Below are 27,586 nucleotides of genomic sequence, written 5' to 3'. Positions count from 1 at the left end.
TTCACGCCACACGAAATGCGCACGTCGATCGTGTGCGCTCCCGAACGTCAGCGGATGGTCCCAGCGAAAGGACAGTCCAAGAAGGTTCGTCGGCTCGTATTGATAATTTGCCAGCGCGCGCCAGCCCGGACTGAAAAAAGCAGCAGCAGGACTGGTGTTAGACGCCGAAATATTCTTTTTTTCTTTATCATTGGCTTCCTTTATACGCCGACGACGAGGACAGAAAAGAAGGTATAACATATGCCGTGAACCACAAGCGGTGTTAAATGAAATATGGCGGCACATGTTTTGTCCGGTGTCTTGCCTCCAAATATCCTTTGTCCACTGTGAGGGATCAGGGCCAGCGAATGACGGGCCTTGTCACATACAAATAAATATTCGTGGTTTGCATTCTCACCGCTGCCGTATTGCGCCTCATGCGCGTGCCTTTGAGCCTGACACTGATGTGCGCGTGCTGGAAGCCAGCGGAAACATGGCCACAAAGGCAACGCACGGGTCATCGGCTGTACATCTCCTGTCTCGTATATCCTTCCTGATTTGCTTTGTCGCCGACTGCACTGTGTAAGAAAACTCCTATCCTTTTTTTTTTCTTTTTGGAAGAATACGACGTGACAAGAAAAATTGATATCGCCCTGTCTGCACGTTCTTTTCGCGCTCGATAATGGGCGCCGACACGTACACTTGGTCCGACGTGAAGCCACCTCCTGCTCCCAAACAAAACAAGGGCTCCTGCCCAGACGTTCTTTTTCATCGCTATTATGCTTTCAGGTAGAGGGCACCGTGATGCTTCCATGCACAGTCCGACGGGATTGTTTGTGTGTCCCTGACGCGATTGTCCTCTGCGAGCGGAAAGGAGCTCGTGGTCTGTGTCCTTGGCCGACGCGTCAGCCCGAGCGCCTGTGTACCGGAAGCAACTAGTCCTGTATTGTGCGCACCTGCTGCTGGGGACGGCGAGTGCCTGTATTCTGCGGCGTTACAAAGCTTTCTCGTATTTGGAGCGTCTTTTGTAATCACTAGCTGTGTTGTTAATTCAGTGTGCGTACTATGATTTGAGCGAAATTAGCGTGAAGACGTCCTTTGACGTGCCAGTACTCGACGGCGCTAGTTGTGAATCGGTTCTAAGTCAATCAATTTTCACGAGCAGCATGAAGGATATGTACCAGTCAAGCAAACGGGAGACGCAATGCAATCCAGAAACGGGATCGCGAATTCTTTTAGACTTTGCAGACATTTTTTTTTTCAGACATCCTTTATCGTCCCCAGGACCATCTTTACGTTATTGACGGTCACGCGACGCACGTGGAGATTTGCCACAGATATTTTTTGCCGCATACAAAGAGTTTAGGTATTCGTGGACACGTGCAACACAACGCTTCCAAGAGAAAGAACCCGTTTTGCGACTTCCCAGCGACGTCGAAAAATGGCTGTCGACCTCGAGCCCTCGTTGCAGCTAGGACATGGCACTCGGTTCGCTTTGTTTCGGGCATTTGTATGCGTTCGCATTGCGTTTGTTTCGATAGCGATTATGCGGATATTGCAGACGCATTCCTGCCGTCGCCGTGATGTTCCGTATAAAGTCCAAGGGCGATAACATCGGCGCCGGGCGCCGTATGCTGTCTGTGCGAGTGAAAGCATGCGTAGGTGAGTTTGCGATGGCTGCTCAATCTCGCGAGCGCAAGGGAGGGAAGCGGATAGGAAGCGTGCCGTCTTCCGCCGGACCCAAGGCACCGGGTTGAGGGGAGGGAGGGGAGCCGGCGGCGGCTGCATGTGGCGCGGCCGTGCGCTACCTTTCCTGAAAGCGATCTGCGATGGAACAGTGTGCCTAGTGCTGATGACGTCGTGTGAGCTGTGTTCTCGCCACTTAGTTTGCGCTGAAGCGAGAGGCAGCACGAATGTCAATTCGCTCGCTGCTGCTGCCGCGCTCACTTACGCCAGCGTTTTGACAGCGAGTGTCCGCGGTCATCGAGTGAGAAGCATTCGTATTTGCTTGTGCGCGCGTGAGACTATGTTTGCTAATTTAGTTAGTAAGCGATTATTTACTGGTTTATACAGCCGTTAAAAGTACTATCCTTACTTCGTATAGCTGTCTACTAATTTGCTATCGCAACCGATGCTTCGAAATCTTGTCTCTCCCCCCCCCCTTCCCCTTGTGAGACAATGTCTATCTCTGTTCTCGCGCAACTCTGTAGCTAGATCCCCGAGGAGAGACCGCTCTTCTATTAGCGCACTCCTTCTTCGAGACCACTCCCCCCCCCCTCCCCTTCCGTTGCGTTGTCGCCGCCCACTCGCGTGCGCTCGTGAACCCTGCGCATTTGCGGTCGGTGGCACGCATGCGACGGCGTGCATGGATCCCGGTCGCGACCTAAGCGAGGAACGCTGGAGGGCACTCTGCAGTAATGGCGGTGGCGGGGAGAAGGGCCACAAATCAGTCCATTTAGCGGCCGTCACGCTTCGTCGCAGGCGTTAGTTGTGGAATCTGCTTTATCTAACGACGTCGCTTGCCGGGTGTTCTTAAACGGGACGAGCCATGCGTGTGCGTTCAGTTGAACCTCTACGGCGGAAGGGTTATGCGCCGTCGTCCTTCAGAGCGAGCGCAGACCTCGCCCGAAGCCGCATATGCCACTTATGCTGTCGACTGTGCCGCGTTCGAGCACTGCATGTATGTGTGTGTGTGTGTGTGTGTGTGTGTGTGTGTGTGTGTGTGTGTGTGTGTGTGTGTGTGTGTGTGTGTGTGTGTGTGTGTATAAGGGTGGCGGTCGGTTGACTCAGCCTCACGTATGCCTTTGAAGGAACTGTTGCGCACTCTGTGCACGTCCAAATCCTCGCCTGCCTTGGACTGATCCCACGCTGCCTCGGTATGCCCACGGCCACTTGCCCCGTGGCGACCCCTCCTGGCAGTTGTTGAAAGCTCGAGGCGTGCTATCGGCTATTGTTGGACAGTTGCGCAACGTTGAATTGCTCGAATACATCGAATTGGCCGAATGGGCGCGTCTAGGCTGCACCACTCGATTTCAGCCGGCGTGGACAGGCTGCGCAAAAACAAAGAAAAAAAAAACTCGCTTCAGCATTATTAGCTTTTAAACTTTTGTTGGCGACTGCACATATTTGCGCCAAGCGTTGCAGCCGAGATGGGGAAGGAGGCTGTCGGGTTAGCGCTCACTCTCCATTTCTCTCTCTCTCCAAGAATGTTGCCACAGAGCCACCTGCTCTTATTTCTTTCCCGTACCGATTTTTACCCAAGAAAAAAAAAGTCACGCATTCGGTTAGCGTTCATTTCGCTCGCAACGTGAAGACTTGACACTTGAACGCGGTACCCGTTTCTCATGCTGCGATGTCTGCTTTTAATATTAAATTCGCCGCGAACTAACGCGACAGCAACAACCGTGGCTTCTGGATAGACGTGGCAGCTAAAACGCGCGGTTGACGGGAGTGCGGGCATTTGCGAGTCCGAAGAAAAACCTGTCCCACATAAATCAGTGCACGAAAAGCATAGTCGGTCCGGCTTTTTTTTTTTTTTTTCGATGCCACCGGTACGTAGCGTCCCCCCTCGCTGGTTCACCGAACTTGCACTTTGTGTGCCTCGACGGTGGGAAAATCGTGCGCGCATCGGTGCCGCCTGTGCACCTTGCAGCGTCTGCGCTGCTTTGTACACACATGCTGTCGTTATTGACTGTTATCTCCGAGTTGTGGCGAAGGGAGACGCGGCCGTCGCCGCAGCCAGCCCTAACTATAAAGACGCGGCGGCGCTTCGCGGGATGTACTTCTCCGGTTTCCAGCTTGCAAGGCGCGTCTCTTCTGTAAATGAGCCAGCTTCGGTGCACGCCTTCTCTAAGTGGTCGTTGTACATGGCGCGGCCTAGCTGGCGGCCTCGTCTCGCTTTTCCTTTCTTTGCGGAATGATAAGCCGCTTGCCTTGAACTTATGGTGTCTCCGTCGCGAGAGCTTCTTGGCCGACGTTGCTGCTGCTGCAGCTGCTGTTGCGGCAATTTTATTACGTGCCTTTACGCAACTAGCTGCGCTTCGACGAGGTGCACCCGACGCGATTCAGCTTGAGTTATAAGGCGCGCTGATCGATCTTGCAAGTGCGGTATCACCGTGCATAAAATGCATTAATAATATTTGGGGTTTTACGCGCCAAAACCACTTTCTGATTATGAGGCACGCCGTAGTGGAGGACTCCGGAAATTTCGACCACCTGGGGTTCTTTAACGTGCGCCTAAATCTAAGCACACGGGTGTTTTCGCATTTCGCCCCCATCGAAATGCGGCCGCCGTGGCCGGGATTCGATCCCGCGACCTCGTGCGCAGCAGCCCAACACCATAGCCACTGAGCAACCACGGCGGGTCATAAAATGCATTAGCAGTTATTACATTGTACAGACGGTGCGCTTATTTATTTTTTTTTCCAGCTGGCCGGGGCTCGTGTTCGCGCTTTGCTTGGCGAGCTGGTCTGCCATTCTGCATCACGTACATTTGCATACAGTTATTGCGGAGCGTCAGTCCCGTATTGCTCGCTAGGGAAATCACTGATGCCGCTATATTGCTCCCTCACAACGCTCGCCGTCGTCGTTGCGTCACACGTGTCATCGTCGCATCGTGGCCCCATAGGCCAACTTCTCCTTGACTCCCTAATTTTGCGCACAGTTGCGTGCCGCGCAGAAACTTCGCTCTGTCAGCTATATTACCTCGGCCGCTATTGAGGGTTTATATAGAGGAATTAGATCGTTACCAACGGCTACCTCAGTCTGCAGAAGGAATCGAAATGTACTGTAAATTTGGGAGCATTTGCGAGTCGTGCGTAGTGACCATTTTTGGAGAAAAATGCACCCACTGCAGCGTTAGCACTTCCGAGTCATGGCAATTGCCAACGCTTGCTAACGCTCTCGTTTGTATCTTGAACGGTTGTTACTGGAGGCTGCGTTTTCCGGACGCGAAGGTCGCTGCCCGTTATGCGATAGGTGTTCGTGCACTTCTGCACTTGGATATAATGAATCAACAGAGCGACGTGAAACTGCAAGTTTCGCAGTAAAAGTGGCTCGGACGTCCACCGCTCGTATGCCTGCATTGTGTTGAGGCTGTATTTCGTACAGATGAAAGATTGATTGATCGATGAAATAGCCTGCAGTTAGCCCAGCAAAGACCAAACGCCATGCGGCACGAAAGAAAAAATGAAAGTGTTCACATTTATTTCTGGTCGTGGAGAGCAAGTTCGCGCAAGCAGACAATAAAATGTTATTTGATCCTTATTAACTGGTATATTAATCGATTAATTGTTGGTTTGCTGAGCTATAACAAATGGAACCCCTTGAACATGTTAAACGCCCAGCTATGGGTTTTAAGCTTCCCTACTAGGGATTAAGCTTTCCGCGCCTGAATCAATCAAAATGGATACGTTTGGCACTGTGGGGATAACAGATGCAGAACACGTGCTCGTATTCGTGGTCGAGTGCAGAGATAATTTCTAATGGGTATACATGCGTGCGCCGAGATGTCTACCGAGTTCTTTCTCAGCTTGCGCATTTCGCGAAACTTTTGTGTGCGTCAGTATGCGCGGACGTTTTGCGACGGTCGCCGGCAGCGTTGAGAAGGCCAAATGCTGTGTACGCCGAACTTCAGGCGGGGGTGGTCTCTGCTTGGGCTGGTTCGAGGTGCGGTCAGCGACATGCGCAGAGCAGCGGGAGTGCGCATGTGCGTAGCCTTTTCGCTGCGGGCTGCCCTCGCGAAATCGCGTGGCCGTGACGGGACACGGACGACAAAGCGGCGAACGGGCCATTAATTTGCGGTCGCATTGTGGCGGAGAATGTGCCGCCGCACGTGTCTTTGTTTTTCTTCTTTTGCTGGCGCAGCCGACAGGACAAAGGGACGCGGCGAGCTAGCGGCCCGGAGCGTGACTGCTCGTCGCGTGTGTGCCGCCACTGGGTCGGCGGGCCGCGGAGTTGCTGGGTGCCAGTATACCGTGTAGACAAGGTCGCGCTTTCCCGCTAGCTGCGCTCCTTTCGCCCTCTTGTGTTTTTCGCGGAACGCAAGCACGATGGTCGCGGTTGTGACCTTTTGAGCATGAAATGCTTTTAGTTCCCGTTGTCCGCGACCTTCGAGTGACCTTGAGCCAAAAGCCATAGCCGGTATCCCGGCAAGTTGCGAGAACAAAACGAGATCATCCGGCCAACCGGTCAAAACTTGGAGGAAAATGCTGTCTCCGGCCTCTCCTACCCATTGTACGGGACCGCATTACATACTCTAGTTACTCTCCAAGCAAGTTAACAAAATATTGCTTCCGAGTCCTTCCTAATGTTCACAATATCACTCAAGCCGTAACTTCTAGTACACTAAAGTTTTATTTGTCATTTCCACTAGGTGACGCTCAAAAGGCAGATACAGGGCACCATACACTTCATTGTCATCTTTTGGCGCTAAGACAGAGTTACCTGTGCCCTTTTGAACGCCAGCGGCCCGTAAGTTCCGCGGCGCGGGTTTTGCGTCGCCTCGAGAGATGGCGCCACGCTGCGCGGTGCCTCCATCAGGCGATTGTCTTTTTCTAGCTCTAGCTGGTTAGTGCGCTCTGTCTCCCTGGCGTCTTTCGCTGCCTGCCGTGTCGCCTTATGCCGGTTTTCTTCTTCCAACTGGGCAGAGTCCATATGGTACAGTTCACAGTATGGTGTGGTGCGGTGCGGTGGGTTGTGCCGTTGTGAACATGCACTACACTCACTTTAAGTTTACGGCTAGTATCATCTCCAACCAATCTGATTTGCCGGTTGCCATTTCATGCTTACACCTACTCTCGATTACGCGCCTTAGCCGACGACCGTACAAGACGCAAAACCGTGACTGCTGCTTCGGCCGGTATTGGTCACGTGGAGACGTCGGCGCCTAGCCTGGAAATACGGCTCAAAAACGTTTGGATGCGTGCTCTTGACCGCCGACTCTAGCCAGCGCTCCTTAGCTCTTGATTTAACAAACCGAGCTAAGAACAACAGGGATCAGCAGTACCAACCACACACTGCTCGCGCTATACTAGATCATCAACGTAAGACAAGACAGCGGTATGTCCCACTGCATAAGTTATTGAATGTGCAAGAGGCGCGTAGCCTTCGACAACTGCTGGTAAGTACACACCCATATTTGGGTAGGTTGCATCTTATAAATCCGAGTGAACATACAAACCAATGTTCGTGGTGCGAGTCGAGAGCGACGCTGCAGCATGTAACATGGCAATGCCAGAACATGCCAATGGAGGCACATTCACCTCTGATACAATGTTGCGGTAGCCTTTGGAAGTCCGTCCTCGCCCGTGCTGACCTGGATACCCAAAGGGGTATCCTTCCTGGATCAAGCTGAGCAAGCAGCGGCGGCCGCTGGAGTCCTCGGATGGGGAACCGAGCCTTCACGTTTTCCCCTTATGATATTTCTTGTATTCAGTAAACGTTTATCCATCCATCCATCCGAACCTTTTGCGCGCCGGTTGCTGAGGCAACGACACGCTGGCTGCTTGACAGAACGGAGAGGCCTTTCCCCTCCATAGCTGTAGCACCCTTTCGCAACGTCATTTCACTTCTCTCTCGCTGTCTCGGACACAAAAAAATGCACGAACGTGAATGCACAACGCAAGCAGACGTGCGCACGCTGGGTTCGGTCACGGCCACCTGCACGGTGCCCCGGGTCTATACTTGTGCATGCCCAGTCAGCGTACTGCGGCGGGGCCAGTTTCACTGCACAGGGAGAACAGTGTATACGAAGCCAAAAGCGATGTCATTTGCGAACACCTTCCGCTCTCAGTGGATCCACGCGCCGTGTACGGTCACCTCTGAGCGATTCCTTCGAGGCAGTCTTCTGCAACAAATTGGCTATAACAGCGACCCCGACATCGGTACGCACGTGAACATGTCTTTTTTGCTATCCACTCGCTCTTCGCGTTGTCATATCAGTGTTTATCTATGCGCTCGTATCAATCCGCCGTTCTCACGTGCGTGAGCCCCTTGAGCAATCCGTGACAGGTGACGAAAAGAGCTCGCGCAACGCGTGACACGCTTGACATTCGTTGTCGTGCGCGTCTCATCGCCAGTGGGCTTCAAGCGACGAAAAGGTGTTGGAAGCATCTGCGGACGCTTTGTGTTTGTAGCGGTGAGCCCCGCCGTCGCCCTGCCAGGTGGACCTGCGGTTGTTAAAGAAAAATCTTATGTCCTGAGTGCGACTGTATGTGTTACAGCACTATATATATATATATATATATATATATATATACATACACGACTCATTTGAACTTGATTTCCATTTTTACTTGGTGCCAAACTATAGTGAGTGAAGCACGACACGCCATGTTGATGCTGTGCGTCCAATTTTCTCGCCTCGTCAACTGGGGGTCCCGACTCGGGCGCTATTCGTTCACAGGGGCGTGTGCTCTCTTATCTTTCTTTGGCCAGTGCACAGCGCATATGCATATCCATATGCTGTGAGCGAAGCTGTCGACCGTGCTGGCTGTTTGTAACACGTTCCGCGTTCGATAATTGTTTGGCTTTGCCCCGTGCACGGAGTCCCTGAGTTATAGGTGAAGCGTTATTTGGCGACCAAGCATGTGGCCGTCTCAGAAATTTCGTACGCTGCTCATTCGCTGTGGACTATCTTCCAGCAGTTCCTTGTGATGAGATGGACGTTTCACTTTCGTACACCCTCTCCACGTCCCTCCCGCCTCTTTTAACTTCAGTTTTTCAATTACTACGCTATTCGGCGCAATTACAGTGGTGTACAGTTACGAGTGCCGACCATTTTCCAAAACCCGAGATCCCGTTATCCTTCCTGATAACGTGCAGGTATCGCGAAAGCAACAAGGCCTGATAAGGAAGGATGGACACCACAAGCGCTTGTTATCAACAAGAATCGCACTGATGATGCCGGAGCCGCCGCATGCACGTATATGTGCCGCGCTTCGGCCATCGTCTCCTGTTGTGGCTCGTCTGCGCGTCATTCCTTCGGCGCTTCCTCGTTTCGAGCTAACCGGAATGACCTCGGATGCTCCGCGGGCCCGTGTTCGTCGACTCCTGGGGCGCTGTGCCAAGGGCCTTCCGGCGGCGCAAGCACAGGGGCCGCCCTTTGTTCCCCGCGGCATGTCCTGCCCTGCCTTTCTGGTCTTGTTATTTTGTGCAGTCTACGTCGGTACGCATCACGGGCGAATGAATCACGCGCCCCACGCAGCGACCAGTCTGCCGTCGTCTGCTCTGCGCGGTGGCTCCCTCGCTTGTCGTGCCTGCGACGCGGAGAAACAGAGATAGCGCCTTCTCTTAGGCGGCTGAAGTGCATGTCCTCATGTATTATCAGCTGCTGCGTTGTTTGGTTTTTCATTCTTGTCCCTGCGGTTTCGAGTCGAGAAGAGCACCGTCCTTGCGGAGCTGGGTAATAGTTGACGTTGACACAGAGCTCTTCAACCTAATTATGACGATAAGAGCACCTACGTTAAGAGCAGCACTCAAGAGGGTCGCGCATCGTATTTACCGCTGGAAACTACTCCAAATAGGATCGGTTGTTTTCTTTTTTTCTTTTTCAGCTTCGCAACCCTTACTGGAGTACTTTTGACTTTCGCCAAGTTTTAGGGCATTTCGACACCTTGCGTCCATTTCCTCAAAGGCTGGCCTCAAACTTCAACTGTCGTCGATTTTGTTGAGAATTGGCCATTACCAACGGCAAAACGTCATGAAGATTTTTTTCGGGGACGCTGCACTTGCTCTCTCTTGACACGCGTTGCTCAAATAGCAGCCGCCTTGTTGTGGAGCTGGCCGTATAGTGACGAAGGCGAAGTGTGTGTGTGTGCAGATAGTCGATCACGCTGGCTAGGGTAAACGGTGTTTTGTCAGCCCACTTTTCCTCGAACGCGCGAAGACGGCGCCCGCTGACCTCCCTGCCTTGTCCGGTCTCGTCTCCGCTCGCTCTCTGTGTCCCCCCCACCGGAGACTCCAGCCCCCTCATTTCGCACAAGGACCTCTGTTCAAGGGCTTCCTCCTCCTCCCTCGCGCTCACCTGACGAGTGGGCCCCCTGTTTGACAAGACGCAGCCGCCGCCAAGCCTGGCCCTCCCGCGCCGTGTGTCGTAATGAGCACCTGGCGCGCAGCGGGGCCTTCGCCTTGCCGTTCACAGTTGGAGCCGCGACGCATATATTGCGACGCTTAGCGGATGCCGTTTACCGCGCGAAGCAGGTCGTTTCGAATGCGCACTGAAGTTGCAGAAATGAGTAATAAATGTTGGCTTCATGAACGATGTCCTTCAAGGAGAGAAGCGGCGGCTTATGACCGTGGATTATATATCGGTCTACGTACGCCGGCGACGGATTCGGTGCCAAGCTGGCGCCGAATCCGTCGTGGCGTTTGGTTTTGCTGGGACTTCTGTGTGGGCATTGAATGGGCAGTGAAGCCACTCGGCCGCCTGAGCAGGAGGCGCCAGCTCTGAATGTCCCATTGAAAAATGGCTCCCTGAGAGAACCGCAAGCATCTGGTTGCGTGTCCGTGCATGCGTAAATGTAAGCGTCGGATAATATAAGAGTATTTTAGTTTTTATACTCGCTGCGGTTCAGGCGTGAAGTTCTGATTGGTAAATATAGCCCTTCGTTTTCTCCACAAATAACCACCCGCCGCCTAATGAATGCAAATTGTGGCTTAAGGAAATACTTAATTCGACTGAATAGATTTAGTGGTCGCCGCTTGAAAGAAACGCGGGCGATTCGAAATGACGCGTCCTTCTTCGGCATCCCTCGTAGACCACGCGTATGAGGTAACACCAGATCTTTCGTTGCCACGGTGCTTCTCTCCGTCGGTAATCTCCGTTCATGTGCTTTCTCTCCTCCAGTGTTTCGTGGACGAGACGGCTTGGCCCTCGTGGCATGTGCAGCGTCGTGTCGCAACGGAGCGCCGCGGCCTCAGCTTTCTTCTCCACGTCTTGTGGAAGAGGACACGGGCCTCGCTGTCGCGCAATAGGATGACGCCCCGACTAACAGCCGTAGAAGAAGAAAAGAAATATAACTGTCATAATTCGTCGCCTTTGTGCGAGCCGTCGCGAAGCGGCAGTCCCTCGTCCGTCGCGCGACGACGCCTCGAGGGTACACGACCCGTTGTTGCGCGCGTCTGTCTGTCTCGTCTCTTCCCGTGGCGTGGCTCCAGCCCCTGCGGGTGTCCAAGGACGAGCGATCTTTGTTCGGCACGCGAGCGACCGAGCCGAAGAGACGGAACACTCCTTTGTGCGCCCGTGTATGCGCGTCCTCCTGACGCTTGCGCATACACCCGTTGTGTACCGCGCTGCAGAAAAAAAAAAATCGCATTACGCTTGCTTACAAGGTGCGCGATGAATACGCATATACACGCTGTGTATGCAGTGGGGCCTCAGCGTTTGGGGCCGCGTCACAAGAAAACACGGGATAGGATTTCCGAGCATATTTCGCCACCCCGGTTCGGCTCTTCCTCGAGCTGTGCTTTCGCCGGCATTGCTGCGCTGTCTCGCCTCGAGAAAGCATAGACGAAAGCGGCACACACTATGTATGCCCAGCAGCACCGCAGAGACGCGGGCCTGTCTCGGTCTGCGGCACGTGAGTCGGGGCGGCGAGGCTAATCACCGTTTACGATTTGAGGCCGCAAGCGCGGCTCGGGACACGTTGGCAATATTTCGCCCTTTGTGCCACGAGACGACATTTTGCGGTCAGTGTGCAGCCCACTCGATCATTAGCGCGTAATAGGGCCTTTAGGTTCTGCACTTCCCGGGTGATAGGGTTCGTGTAAACACTACGTTCAGAACGCTCGGCGGAGGCGTACTTTTGAATTGAGATCACGCTTCAGACCAACCTCTCGTCGTGATTGTTGCGCGCCCAGATCGCTGACAAGTACGGCGGCAGCTGCTCCGCCGTAGACCGCCACGGACGGTCGGTGCGGTTGGCCGCTCAGTTTGCGGGACGAGAGCTCCACCCTCGCTGACTGTAGACCCGCGCTTAACGCCGCTGTTACGAGAACACGATGCGATGCGTATCTGTTGCGTGAGCCGCCACTGTGTATAGGCGCGGCACTGCAGTGTACTGCAGTGTGCGCGTGGCGTGAGCCCAGGAGCAGCGTGTAATACGCGCTCCCGATGTTCCGCTACCATCAATTATGCACAATCGGCGTGGAAGATCGTTTTTTTTTTCTCCTTCTTTTTCTCATCGTCATCATCACCCTCGACTTTCCCCTTCCTACTCTGCGCTGGCCGGCGGCAGTTACGTCGAGGGTGTGGTCGCTTCGGGCGCAGCGCTGATATCAATTCGCTGACCCGTTGCACGGATGTCCCAATACGGGCTGTGTACTGCGCGGAGGCTCGTCGTCGTCGGCAGGCTACCGGGTCGGTGATTGAAGGGGCGTGCAGTGTCCGCGGTAGCACGCGTTCAGCCGTCTCTCTGGAGGGGCTATAATTTTAAAGCAGTATTGCGTGCCTGCGTAAAAAAAGAACGATAACAACCCGGCAGCAAACGCGCGCACCGCCTTTGAGTCTTGCAGCAGGACAAAGGTGGCCGATTCCAAGCCCTATAGGGGGATCATATTTCTCGCGCACCGAGCGACGCAGGCTGTAGTAGTGAGTTAGATCTATCATAACTAGAGATTCGATAAGGCCATTGTTGCGCCTTACTCGCCTCGTGCATTTATGGCACAGCGTTAATGGGAACGTTCCTGTCTCTTTTAAATTTTTGTTGACTTCATGCTTGAGACTTCTTCTAAACTAATGAAGCAATGGTACAGCGCCTGTCCGGTCGTGTCTTTTGTTCTCGTCTGTTTCTTTTCGTCGTTCTTATCCGCGTCGTTCTTGTCTGTGTCGACGGAAAGAACCCGTGTGCACATGCGAACGCCTCCATGCAAATCTTGTTGAACGAAAGCGAGGCGTAGAGCCTATGTCGTCGTCGTTGTTGGTGTTTCTCATTGTTCTTGTTTCCCCTCATGCATCCTTGCGGTGACGCTGTCCGTGCGTGCATTTCGTGCATTCGCTCCGGTGTTCCTGTGGCAGCGAGAAGGCCTTCTGGCTCGCGGCCTATGCGGGTAACATTTCCACCCACCTTCGTGAGAGGTCACCGGGCCATATGGAAGCCAGAGTCCCATGACGTGTGATTACGCACTGCAATACGATCTCCCACGCGAGTGCTGCCATTGTTAACATCAGTCACAGTTGGGCGATGCCATAAAGGGTTGATGCGAATGCCCTGGCGTCATTTCTCCCATTGCTTCTGCGCATAGTCATCTGTTGGCGTGATGGTCCTCGCTGTGCTATGGTTGGCGTAAGGGATTCCCCTCGAGACCTAATGGCTGTCCGGATGAAGGTCTGCAAACACACGGCGACTCAGCCAACCCCTCTGCGTTGGGTTGTTGTGGTGGCCCTGCTTCAGTTCAGCAACCTTCCGCGAACCGTGGGGGTTTCTCCCTGCCTCCCGTACGTTGCACAGGACGCGCACGGATGTTGTTGCCGCCGTAGCAGGGCCTCGTGGGGTGGGGGGGAGGGAGGATGGCCAACTGCGGGACGCGCTTCTTCCGCAGGATGCCGTCGTCGCGCATATCGTGTTCGGAGGGGCACCCATGTGGCTGGCTGTTTTGCGCTGTCGTGATCCATGGTCGTTGTGCGGCGTTTCTCTACATCTTGCTTTTGCACGTATATTTTGTCCTGCGGGGGAACGTCCCCGTACTTGCACGGTGGTTATCCCCGGCGTGCCTGGCCGGACCGCCTCATAGTCGGCTTGTGAGTCAGTGCCCGGAAGCCTTGACCGGAGTCGCTGCGAAGGCGCCAGAAGCCCCCGAGGCCCCGACAGACCGGTGGTGGGGACGAGGAGGAGGGAAGAGCGAGGCTCTGACGTTTCCTGTTTCTTCTGTGTAGTTACGCGACGAGAGCAGCCGAAGAGGAGGGGGGGGGGGGAAGCGGGAGCGAGCGCGCTTGCACTGACGGAGTAAAGAGGTGCTTACAGCTCCGGTTGCGTCGCTTCAAGTCGACATTGTGGTGCGAAACGGAGCGGACCGTATAGGTGGCGGATACACTCGTTATCTGCTTTATATAATTTGGTGCTGTAGGGGTTGAAGGACGGACTTCGGGATGAAAACCCTAAACTTGGGAGGGATTTATTCTACATTATTTACAAGGAGAGGTGAGCGACAAGTAACATTCGTACTGTCATTACGGGCCGGCAGCAACTCGGACGCTGCGGCCCGCGGCAAGAAGTTCGAGAGAGGTGAATCAGGGAATCAGGGCATGTCCCAGAATCCTCAGGTCTCTCTCGGAAGGCTTCTTATAAGCCCTTCGAGCACTGTAAGTCACGTCATGTTTGACCAATGGGAGAGTCCGCTCCGATGACGCCACTTTCAGCCAATGGTAGGCGCCCGTGTCGCGGTGTCGCACCTGGCGGCTCTCTGCGGTCTTGCCTCGCAGACTGGCAATCCACTTCTTCTAGGCTGGAGAAGGAGGGGGGGCGCTTATGCTTCATTGCACAAAGGCCCACCTGCACCCGGTGGCTCGGCTCCGCAGCGGTAGCAGATGCCTTCTTCAAAGCCGAAGGGGGACGATTGAGCTCCATTGTACGAGGCCCCCTTCTAATCCCGGCGACGCACGAACTTGTTGGCACGTGAACTTGTTGCCTTAAACTTGTTTGCTCGGCCGCTTCTCTGGAATGCACTTTCCTGCTTCTGCATTCCTCAATTAGCTGTGCTGCCATCCGATGTGGTCTGGGGAACTCGAAGTAATCGCAGGAAACAGCTCCATATCTAACAGTGCATATCGACTGGTTCAACCAGCATGACGTGTACGAACGACAGAAGTGAAACATAGAACAGTGGTGTTCTTTTTTCTGTCGTCCCTGCGTTGCGCTATACTGGCCGAACCAGTCTCTATGCACGCGGATCATAGAATTGACTTCTTCGGTAGCAGTGCATCTGCTCACCTTGCGATCCGCGACGCTCCCGTTCTCATTACACGATCGTCAACGATACGCGTTCATCTGCTTTTCCACGATCGCGCCAAACTGAAACGATTGCGCGGTAGAGTTGGCTCGCGGGAAGCCGGCCTTGATTGAACGCGCGCTTGCGCTCGTGCGTAGGAACGCTCCTCGACATGCGGTAGTTCGTCGTCTTTTGACACATGTAACCGGTCCGCTGCCGAAGCGCGACTCTCCTGTTTGCGGCATCGCAGTGGCAGCACGGTAAGCGCTCGCCAAGCATTACGCGCGTGGCACAGCACGCTGCAGTGCGTCTCTTGCGTACTTCTACAGGGTATACGCCAAGCTAGATGGAGTTGGGAAAACGGCGTATGACGGCCTTGCTGGCCGTCATACGCCGTTTTCACCCACGACCCGGTTCTTTTTCTTCTGCCATGAAAGAAAACCTGAGCGTACAAAAGCCTGGATCTGGTTTCGCGGTGGTGAGTTCGCAGTGTTTTCGGTTAGTGATTGTAGTATATATTTATGACCGACGCAGGTTGCTTTGATGACGCAGGGAAACCATTAGAGAAAATTTCTCGCTTTCGATGTTGACAGCTCTATATCAAGGGATGCGACCGTCGGCACTTCATTTATCGAGACCTTCCCTGTCTCGCGCCGTCGCCTGTATTTTTGGCAGTTTCTTTTTTTGCCTTGTCTGTCTTTCGTTTGGCACCAACGCAAGTTTCTCTGTGTGGAGCCTCTGTGCTGCGCGCTGCAGATGCGCTTCCGTGGGTCATTGCCCCTGTTAACTGCTGTGTGATTTGTTCGCATTCGCGTGTCTGTGCGTTTCGTCTGTGTGAAGATAATTCTGTATAGGGGCTGCACGAAGGGGAGGCAGTGTATCGGAATGGAATGGACCACTGAGTTGTTTTACCGGAACCTGTATATGTGTGGGCGTTTTTTTTTCTTTGTGTGCGTGCGTGTGTGTGTGCGTGTCCCTCGTCATATTCACCCCGATATCTAATGATCCCGCGGGAACGTATGGTGATCCCATACAAAACCCCGTATGTTCTTATCCATCATATGGGATTTTTGGATATCCAGCTTATGATGCATGTATTTTGGTTTTTCTCAGTACGGCTGCAGGCTAACCCTTTGGCGATACTGGGCTCTCCCATTGACATTAAACCCTGTCTTATCAATGCTCATTGCACTCGCGCAACCGTTGAGCACGCTCGGCCGTGATTTGTTCATTCTTTTCGCCTCTGGACTCGTGAACTGACTTGGCGGATCCCTTTAGCTAAAATACGCCTGCGGAAAGCCCCTACCCGTACACCGGCGACGTTACAGCGGCACTATACTCTATACGCGATCGACTAGTAAAATGTGCTCGCTGCCTTCCATTTGGCGATCGGACACGCCCCGTGTGTGCTCATACCGCGTGTCAATTATGCACGCTTCTCGCGTCGGCGCCGCCGCGGTGCCACCTCCGTCGCCGACAGCGCCACTTCTTGCGCACCTGCACGCGCGTCGCAACCCCTTTCACGAGCTTGTACGTGTGCTGACCACGTCATTCGCCGACTTCGCTTTCGCTGCCATGCAGTTTGTTTCGTGCCTCCTCGCTTTTTTTTTTTTATTTCTCGCAGCGGAGCGCTTCTCGAGCGGCAGAACACGTTTGCGTGGCTGGTCCGGCCAGCCTAAACGCCCCCCGCGCTAACGAGAAAGACGACCACGCCGTGTCCGCTGCTCCCCCCATAAGCCGTGCACGTGTGGAGCTCACCGCGCGTGACGCTCGATTCTAGTGCTACCGTGACAACGTTGGATTGCGCTAACAGGGAACGGCAATATAGATATGCGCTGAGCACGGGAACGTTTATGACTGCATCGTGACATGTTGTAAGTAAGCGGCGCTCTATTAGCAGCGGTAATTCAGATGAGTGGGCTTTTATTACTTGCTAATACTTCGTTTTGTCTGAACTCTCAAGCTAGCATCGGTCTCAGTGACATTTACCGTAACAGTATGCCCTAAATGTCAGCCACCAGGCGTAACGTGACACCTGGCATCGCAGAATACCCTACGCATTTCGCGTCTGCAAGTGTTCCTCGTAGATTTACGTCGACTTTATGTCTGACGAAAAATATTCGGAAGGACGAAACTCCGGCCGGTGTTACTGTTATGAAATGTAAAAAAGCGTCGAGACGTATAAAGTGAGGAAGTTTGCACCTCCAGGAAAGATAGTGTTTTCCAAGCGTGAGAGAAGCCCGCGAATACACGCGAAGTGCCTGGAGCGGTCAGTCGCGCGCCAATTTTGCGTGTTTTTGCTGGCTTCTCTCACGCTTGGAAAAACTCTTGTGCGGCACGTACTGGGCAACGAAAAGCTGCATCGGGAGTTTTTCGTGTTGCTGTACAATTTTCTGAAACTTTTCATCTAATTATAATATTTGAGTTCATTAAGGCTGATTATGTAATTAGGCGAAATGCAAAAAATGACACGATTGTTTCCAAGCGATGGCAAGCAACATTACCTTGCTTCTGCTCAAGTTACGTAATGCATCATGTATAGCACTGTGGCTATAGCCACTGTTCAACACGGGGTGATCATTTTTAACTTTTACAGAACTTTTTTTTTTTTAAGAAGATTGTCTGTTGCAGATAACCTAATTCTAGCCCTTGGGCTGGATTATTCAGATAGGTGGCCATTACTTGGAGGATAAATCGAAGCACACATTAAATTAACAGAAAAACACTAATTACCTTCTTAAGCAGTTACGTTATGGTACGTATTGTAATTTACGAATTTTAACAAGGCATATCCACTTGGAATGAATTTCCAGAATGACATAAGTTTGGAGATATGCGCTCTTAAACTCGGCGCGAAAATGCACTGTTCAACTTTCTTAATAGTGCTCTTTTATGCATTTGAGCACAAAAGTAACTGGAACGTCCACGTATTTTGTCCCGCGATTGGGGAAATATTTCTAGACTGGTGTCCTCCTGAAAATTCATTTCAAGTGGTTACGTCTTGCAAACTCACTGGCTACAGTTCGCAATTTGCAGTATGGGTCGTAAACTAAATAGTAAGTTAATTAGTGAATTTCTGTTAATTAAATAGTTCGATTTGTCGTGCTGGTAATGTCCGACTCGTCGAATAATCCAGCTCAAGGTACAGGAATTGCGATATCTGCCGTAAGCTATTTTTAATGATACTGCAAAACTTTAAAAAATGAACGCCCCGTAAGTAGAGGCCGCTTCATGGCGCATTAAGGACTACACCAGCCGCAAACACCGCCGTACGGATCAACATACGATTCCTCCCTCATGAAAGTGCTGGCACATTGCGGCTTAACCACGCTGCGTTCGCCAAACAGCTCGGGGAAGAAACTTCGTAAGAAACTTGCTAGATGATTGCCCCCACAGTCGCTGTCAGATTTTGCTACAAATTGGGTTTCTCGCCCTGCGTTGTGCGTTGGGACGCCTTCGGAATGGGTGACTGTGAGAGCTCCTTGCGCGAGTGTAATAGCGCGAACATTGCGCGTGCCTTTAGACCGGTCACTATTCGGGCTCCTTATGATGCTGACTCGCACGGCAGCGAGTTTGCTGGGTACGCGTATACGTGCAGCCTACATCGCAGAGTTTCTTTAACGTTGGATGAAAGGTGGCCCCGACTTAAACTTCGGAGTGTACTTCCGGCGGCCCGTTGGTGCCGGAAAGGCGCATCGTTTGGCGGGGTTCCCCCTTTCCTTCTTTTGCTCGAGCAGAGATGCGACGCCTTGGATCGCACTGCACGGAACTGTGCTCCCCTAGGCGCTGCGCGGCAGTGTACAAGGCTAACGATGCGTGACGAATGGACTGCTAGAGCAGGGGACCCCGTATATCCTTCAGTTGCGGCAGTGCGCTTCTGCACGCGTTGCGAAACGCTTTGTTGCCAGCCTTCGTGGCTTGCCTCGATTTTTTTTCTTTTCCCCAACTAGTAACAATGAGTTTTACGTTGGCACAGAAAGTGCACTGTTTAAGCGATGCCGTTTCCGGTCCAGGTTCGTTTAAAGGGCCTTTCGACGAAGCCTCGTGCCAGGAAGGGTGAACGTCGTTTGTCTACAGCGGCGAGGCAAGGGGTTTGCGGTTTCTCTTGGCTTTTAATGTCTTCCGCTGTGGACGCTTCCTTGACCTTCTTGAGCGCCATGCGTTCCTTGTTCTTCTGAATTGATCCTGTACTAATGTACTAAGTCTCTGCTGTACTAAGCCATTGCGGGTCAGTATAATGTGAAGGCATTGGGCATTGTTGGCGGAGCCGTTGCAAAACGAAAGCTCATAATGTTTGACGGGCCGGCGCGCATTAAAAGTGTGCAATATTTATTGAGGCGCTAGCCGTTCTCTTCAAAAAGCCTTCTCACACGTTTCTCTCCTGTGCCGACTTGCCTCGCTCGCCCGTTTGACGGTGACCTGCACAGTTTGTTTGTTCTTTAGTTTGTTTTCGGCGTTCGAATTGACAGTTTTGAGGTTGAGGGGATGTTCCATACTTTCGGTTGCGTACGTTCAGACACAGACAGACAGAAAAACTTTATTGATAGCAAGGGAGTTTGGACTCCTCTGGGTCCCTGGACCACCGCACGGTCCCGCACTACGTTGAAACGTTCATGTTCCTTCTGTTCATGACGTCGGCAGCCCGAGCCACCGCAGTAAGCTGCGATGTCGGGTCCGTAGACGAGAGCAGGACCTCCCAGTCCTCCCAGCTTGAGATGGCGGGCTGTCCCTGCGGGGGAGGATCGGCAGGGCAGCCAAAGAGGATGTGGGAGAGTGTGGCGTGAGGGTCTCCGCATAGGGAGCATGTAGGGGAGGTGCCACAGTAGTGGGATAGCAGCTGAGGGGATGGGAGAGAGCGGGTCTGGAGGATCTGTTGGGAGTGCGTCAGGTAGGGGTGGGGAGGATGCGTACGTTCACACTTCCATAGTGCCTGTTCGCTTGTACTGCTGGCACGGAAATGGTCGCGATCTATAGAAGCAGTCGAATATGGTGTGCTTATATAGCTCGGGTAGTGCGGAGAGCCCTTGTCTCGAGAAAGATCTGGAAAAGGTAAAAAGAAAAGGTGGGGGGGGGGAGGGGGAGACATATTTCGCATTTAATCTCAAGTCATGAATGGCAGCTTACCTATATGCTTGAATATAAGAATACAACATAACCGCTGCACTCTGTCAGTGCAAACGTATGACGTCGAAGTTCGTATGCTAACAAAGAAACCGGAAAGGACGGTCGCGACTGCACAACCAGCAGTTAGGAAAACGTTTAAGCGATCTAAATATTGTAATCTGCATGGGACGTCAAACGCGAGTATACAGTTGACAATCCATTGACGATTAAGAGGAGCAACGCAAGTCGTGCAATGCGTAAAACAGGCGAGACCGGTTATCTGCTATAAAAACAGGACGGCAGACATCTGGTCCATAACAGGGGGAAGGAAAACGTTCTCGAGCGTGGCAGTGTATTAGATCTAGCGACGAGACTAAGAAATTCATAGGCATATCGTGGATTCTATGTGTCCCTGCAGCCGAAACCTAAGCAAACTGATGGCTGAATATTACGCCAAAATTAATTTTGCTCTCTGTCTTGGCGCTGTTCATACGCGTTAACCACGGTGGTTTAAGAAAGCCGACAGTAAAGGAAGGCTGGAATAACTCCGGTAACCTTTTCGGGAACACATTATCGACGAGCTTGAAATTACAGATAACGGCCAACAAAGAGTCGATAACGACAGCTATCGAGTCGCATCTGCATGCGGGCGCCGCAGTTACTAGCAGCAGCGCTACAGCACTTATGCGGGCCTGCTCTCTTATTTCACGATTCTAAGAGGTTCGCTCGTTTCACTAAAACAACGCAAGTAGACGCCAAGCACGCAAGGGGAGACGAAACGCACGTGGCTTCTTCCCCTCTCTAATAATGCATCTTTACCAACCGTAGTCCGGCTAACTTCTGCCAGTAGCGTGGTGAACAGTCTGGTAACGTCGCGAGAACATTCATTTCTGATGATTCCGACAAGTCTGCCGCCTAATGACGCTCGATGACTGTCTTTGCAAGATATTCAGCCTCTCCGCATGACTCACGCCCGTGTATTGCAGCACACTTCTCGGAACTCGGCCTCCGCCAGCGACACTCGCTGCGCAGGAAGTCATTGTCTGCATGTTCGCTGCACTCTCCGCAAAAAAGCGGAACGAAACGAGGAGACAAACGACAATAGTAGTAATAAAATCGCGAATGTTCTCTAGGAACTGGGGAAGACGACGACCCGCATACATGGAAAAAAAGAAAAAAGAACGATCGCGTGCTGCCGCTGCCGTCGGTATATACGCGGGGGTTTCGCGGTAAGAGCTACGAAATGGTTGCGATAGGGCCAGACAGAGCGGCATATTTCATAACGCCCTTCCCTTTTCATTGTTGTTCTCTTTCTGCTCGGCGGGTCTCCCCTTTCGTTGGTTCGCAGCCGCCTCCTTTTGCACGCGCCAACATTTGCCCTTCTTTGAAGCGTCCAAAGCGGCCGCTTAGCTCCGTGTCTTGCCGTCGAGTGCGGCCTCTGGATGGGTTTGCCCCGTCTTGGACGCGGGTCGTGCGAGCGGAATAAACTCGCTTTAAATGGCGCAGGTCTCTTCATTGCCCCAACTGTGTTGCCGCCGTCTCCGTTTCGCTCGTCTCATTCGCCCGTGTGTCCGAACGGATTCCATTGCACGTCGGCGAGCGCCCAGCGCCCACAAGGCTGCTGCAGGCCGTCGAATCTTATGTTTTTTTCTTGTATCTCGCTTACCAACTAACCGCCAGTCGTTGGTGTAAGAATGGCGTGACGGACGGACGGGACACAAAGAAAGGAAACAAGCGAGCGCGAGCGTATACCTAAGTTTATTCGAAAGCGGTAAGCGTCTAAGCAGAATATATATATATATATATATATATATATATATATATATATATATATATATATATATATATATAACGCAGGACGGATCTACGACAAACGAAACATTTTCGCCCGTTTATTGATAAAGGGATTACTATATATTTGTCTGGACGTCTTGTTCGTGTTTACTGTCAACTTCATTATTTAATAGTTACGTTAATGAACGCCTTCTGGCGCTCACAGGCCGCGCGCGGTCAGCTCACGCGGTGGAACCACGCCATTTATATCTGTTAGACGCATTTTGCTGCACGTTATGTATGTTATACAAGTGCAGTCTGTTTAAACGGTGTTTTTCTCAATTCTTTCTCCATTCGTGTTATGCACCGCTCATTTCTCATTTGGTGAAAACGTTGGGCCCCATCTCTTTAGCACGCTTGCGTTTCCTCGTGATTTACGAGTTTGCCTGAGAAATTTTCGCGTCAAATTCGTTTGATTTCGTGCCATCGCTTTTACACTGCAGCGCCTACAGAAAATAAAGCCACGTATAAATCGCGCTGCCTTCTCGTTGCCCGGATCTGGTCGCAGCAGCAGCTTTCCACTGCACGCTTCCTTCGGTTTCGCTCACGCTTGCGTGCGCGCGGTCTTTGCATTCCTAATGAGCCGGCCCACGCGGTGCTGTCGTGCGGCTAATAAGGCGTGCGCCTCTGGCACGCGGTGCTCGTAACAGGCGGTGGCGCGCACATTCACGGCTGAAACGAAGCTGCGCGTTGTCGTTGTGCATTTCTTTCGGCCGAGAACTGCGAAGCGTGCCTGCGTAACAACTTCCGCTTGTTAAGCAGGAAGCTCGCGTATACTAGCACAAACAGAATGTGTGCTTTTTCTTCATTAGCGCTCTGTAAGCGACATGTCGGAGTCGGACACGTATTCCTAAATCTGTTATGTTGAAGCTCTGCAATAGCTTCAATCTCAGCGTGAACTATTGGTACGGCAAAGTAATAAGGCGTGGTTAGATTAGTCGTGTTGTTTAGATGCGCTGCAATCGATAAGGCGGTACCCGATTGATATTTACCACATCATTGCGTTTCGAACGAAAAAAAAAAAAACTCAGTGACCTCGCCCTCTGTGAAGGATGACCAGCGACGCTGTGTATGTGGCCACCTTAATGGCGAACTGCACCTCCGCCGCGGGTCGGCCGGGCATTGCACTATCTTCGGGATCGGCCCACGTATAGGGAGTTTTGTCTATACACGTACACGACCCTGGGGAACTAGCCCTTAATAGCTTCGCTGTAAAATTGCTTGCCTCTGTTTCTGATTACTTAATTAATTAACGACGACGACGAATGGCACGAGCGCGTGCGCGCTGCAGCGCCGAGGGGCGCCAACGAGTCAGCTGTCGGCTGTGGAAGACGATGACGCTACAGCCACTAGTGATGATGATAGTTTTGTGTTAACGCATGGACACGATCCCGGGCAAAGTAGCCCTTAACAGCGTCGCTACAAAAAGACAAGCAGCGTCGAGACGCGCCGTCCGCGTCGTAAAAGTGCTGTTGTCCCACTCATCTATGAGACCACTACTGGGTCGATTGCCAGCCTCGTATATTTCTCGTATATCTGTTAAAGGACCCCGGACAGAAGAAATACAATAATCTGGAACCCTCTACTGTGGCGTGTTTATTGACCAAAGCTGGTCCGCGAAACTTCATCAATTGGTTGATGTTCGCGGAACACACTTGCGTACCATGTCACGCGATTCTGCGGTGCGTTTGATCGCGCGCACCGTGCACTTCGCGATGGGTGTCGGCGATCGCACAGTCTGTTCTCGTTCCGTCCGCTGATCGCCTTCCGGGAAATCGTCGAACGGCCATTTGTCTGCCAGGGTCCCAGAAAGGCTCTGGCCGACGCGACGCGTGGGCGCGCGCCGGAGCCCGCCTTCCCACGCGTGTGTCCTACGCGGAGCGCCCGCTATAGTCGCCGCATGGCCCGGCCTGGCTCACTTTTGCGTCACCACTCGACGCTGTGCGGTCGCTGCTGCTATGTGCGCGTTCCGTGGGCTCCCGCCCCGCTGCTCCGCTCAAAGGACAGAGTTGTTCTCGCTGCTCCCGGAGTCGAGCCGCGGTTCTTGAGCCCGTGCACTGCTTACTCCCATCGTGGTTTTACTATCGAACGCAGCTAGTCATCTCGCGATCTTTCGGCGGCTGTGGGAGAGCCGGGAGACAGTCCATTGATCGTTGTGTAGCTGTGGCCTGGCCAACACGTGCATCTGGTTTGTGGACGAACAACCTAGGTCACTTCGAAGACGGAAGTACAATGCTCCGATTCTTCCCGTTCCGAAGACCCAGCTTTCTGAAGAGTTCGCCAATCGCAGCGGGCACTTTATAGGTGTCAGGGACGTCATTGAAATCGTCAGATTTGAAGGAATGAGTCTTCCGGAATTACTGCCGTTGCTTTTTTTTATGGCCACATGAATAGAGCGCAATCGTTATTTTGATATCTAAGGTGTGCATTAATTGTTCTTTACATTCGTACCCGCACTATGCTCCGTCGCTCTTCGAAATCATCTGCTGACCGCGAGAAGACGCCACCACCAATGTAGCCTAATGCTACATTTCTACGGTTATGAATTCCCTTGTGCCAGATGAACGTCTCGCGGAGCAAATGAAATAGCCGACACGTGCGCGGTCACGTTCTCTCGAAGCCTCGCACGGTCCGTGCATCTACACCAGCTTCCCTCGCATCAGCCTTCAACAGCGTTCGCAAGGGACACCGTGCGATTCTGCGGGCTCGCCAGAACCTTTGCAGTTGTGTCGGGCGCGCGTTCGTTCCGCACCTTTCGAGCAGCCGTCATGTGTTTCGCCCTGCTCGCCGACTGCGGTTCTTCCGCCCGCTGTGCGGAAGCGTTCGAGTGCGGCATGGTCGAGTTCGCGGCTCGGCTGGAGATGAGCGCGCACCACTTTCGCGTCGGCGACGTCCCCTACGTCATGTGGACGTCGCAGCTGACCGCCGCATTCACCACCGGTCGCTGGTGAGTGTTGACCCAACTTACGCGTCTTCCGATATATCTCCTGTTGTCCGCACGGAGCTGGGTGCTCTCGATAGTACTTATCTATGAAGCACGTGATCGACCGCTCGTTTAGGTTCTTGGCGGACACAGGGCTAGTGTCTAAGCTGTAAGTGCGCCGTCTGCCTGCCGCTGTCAGCTATATATGCTGCGGCCGCGACGACCAGTTCTCTCTTCTATTCCCTCTCCCCTTTCCTAAGGCACTGGGACGTGTCTCGGCGGAGCCTAGGGGATAGTAAATGCCTTGAACACATGTCCTCTCCCTTCAAAAACTCCTATCTTCGGCCTGTCCTAGGAATATTTTCAAGCAATAAACGCAGCTTACCAATGACTTTTTGTTTCATAATTTTTCATAATTTTTTCATCGGTAAAAATACATAATATTACATGTGCATAGTATACATGAGGAGGTCCCATAGTCGGAATACTGTATCGGGACCTCGTCTTAAAGACACTTATGATGCTATACAATGTTTAAAGCAACAGTAGTACAGATGAGAGCTAAGAGTAATATGAAAACATGTTTATAGGATATGAGTAATAACAACACTTGTTAACAGCATGACAGTAAAGGAACAGAACAAAATTAGAAAAAAAAGACGGACAATATCAGTAAGTATTTATTATGAATGCTCATGAAAGTTGTTTTAAATTGGTATAAATTTTTTTCATTTTTGATTATGCGTGGTAGCGTATTCCAAAGCGATATTGAGGAAAATTCTGCAGTCTGTTTACCATAGTTAGTACGCACTTTAGGTAGGCGGAAATTATTGAGTGCAATCTAGTGTGACTATGAGCTGTCGGTTCACAATGTGAGAAGCAGATAGATGGTAGTTCCTTAGTCATATATTTATAGAATAAAATCCCTAGATTATATTTGGTGAGTTCTGATATGGTTAGGATGTTGTTTCCATGTAGCGGTGATTTTCCATTTGCAAAGCGTGAACTGCTTGTAATAATTCTTATGGATTGGTTCTGGATTACCTGGAGGGATGCCAAGTGAGCGTTATATGTGTTACGGTATTTACGTATTACGATATTTACCCAGTTCTAATGTGCGGCCTTTTTATTTTTTTGACGAAAAATGGACCGAAAGTTGTCTTCGTGGGGCAGTCGGATATGAAACCAAAACCGCCATCACATCCTTTGTATGCTTTACCACCTGACATAGATGTACTGCGGCTAAGTTGATCTTAGGAAAGCGGCCGCGATGGTGCAACACTTAATATACCCTTGCCCATTTTTCATGCCATAATATCGCGTGCGCGTTAGATTTGTACTTGTTTAGTAGCTTTAATGTTATTTCTGCGTTAGTTTTATAATTTATACACAAAAGGCGGCGCGCTCTTCATTGTTGGGCGTGTAAGAATTGGGCAAATACCCAGAGTATGAACAATATATCTTATTGGATCCTGAGGTCCGTGAATTCTAGCACTCGACTGTACATTTCCTGTTTTGGCCTATGGCTGGTTTGCAAAGGCTTCTAGCCAAATGGTCACTGCTGACGCTCGCGCGGTGTGCAGCCTGGTTTATCGACTGCATTTTGTTGCCGAAAATGGTGGTGTAAGAACCTACAATGTTAAGATCACGAATCTTGTGCTCTACATACCGAGCTCTACATATGCGGTCTTCATACACTGCGGTGGCACAAGGTCCAGGGTTCGATTCTCTGCTACGGCAGCCTCGTTATATTGGGGGAGGAATGCAAAAGCGCTTGTTGCACGATTTGTGTGCACGTTGGAGAACTCTGTGTGGTCATAATTAATCCTGGACGCTCCCTCTATGGCATCCCTCACAACCTTCTGCATAGTTCAAGCATGCTGGGCTCTGCAGTCTAGTCTGGCCCTGAATTCATACCTTCATCTGTGCTTGTATGTGGCGGTAGCTCATAGTACCCTGTGAGCTCTACTTGTGTTGCATCTTTATTGATGTTGTGCATGTGCTTTGTGACACAGAAGGGCTCTTCTTTCTTGATTGCTCATGAAAGGGCGTTTATTTAGTACACAGCATCTGAGAATGCCAAGCACGGAGGCGTCCAGTGATGTTTCCCATAACTTACAGCGAGACACAGCTTGCGGTGACATGGTCAGGATCTGTTGCTGCTCACTTTGTTATATTTTGCAAGGCTTCGGTAATGTTTATGCGGCTGCTGCTGTTCGGAAGGGCCTCGTATAGTAATGTCTGCGAGCTGTTGACTGCTTTCTTCCAAAGTCTTTCGTATCGACTCCTACAAAAGGCTGTGGGAGAAAGGAGTCACTGACTCTTAAACTTTACTATAAAAGGCTTGGAAGAGATGCTGAGGTTCGACTAGGAGGAGGCAATGAGGTGGTAGAATGTTCAATGGGATCGTTTTGGTTGGCACCTTCTAACAATAATTTTCGTTGTTGGCCTCAATGGTCTGAGTGCTCTCATTAGGGAAACCAATTCCAAGGAATATTCTTGGTAGACCACATGTTCGAGAAGCCCCGAATACTGAAACTTATCCCTAAGCATCGTAGCATGAAAGTACAGCTCGTAAGTTTGTTGAATACCGCATCTACTTGCATAATGATCGCACTTCTCTGTAGAAAAAAAATTGCCGCAAATTCAGGGGTGCGATCATTGCATAAGTTAAATTTCCCGCGAAAAGAAAATGTTTTTTTATCCTACATTTGCTGTGGGATGACAACTGGTCAAAAAACAGGTGGTGGCCGGCAGAGCAAGCCGAACGCGTTGAACGCGATTTTTTTTCTTTTTGCGAGTACATTGTACGTATTGAAACAG

The 27,586-nt window shown here is 51.8% G+C and overlaps 1 protein-coding gene across 4 annotated transcripts in view; it reads left to right on the top strand.

The window, feature by feature from the left end:
• Window positions 1–27,586, top strand: part of ssh (Protein phosphatase Slingshot) — a 420,346-nt gene that overhangs the window by 363,246 nt on the left and 29,514 nt on the right. The window lies entirely within an intron of this gene.

This window comes from Dermacentor albipictus, chromosome 2 (assembly GCF_038994185.2).
Source record: "Dermacentor albipictus isolate Rhodes 1998 colony chromosome 2, USDA_Dalb.pri_finalv2, whole genome shotgun sequence".
NCBI classification, from domain to species: Eukaryota; Metazoa; Arthropoda; class Arachnida; order Ixodida; family Ixodidae; genus Dermacentor; species Dermacentor albipictus.
Note: the sequence above shows the minus strand (reverse complement) of the source record. Positions and strands in the feature narration are given on the sequence as shown.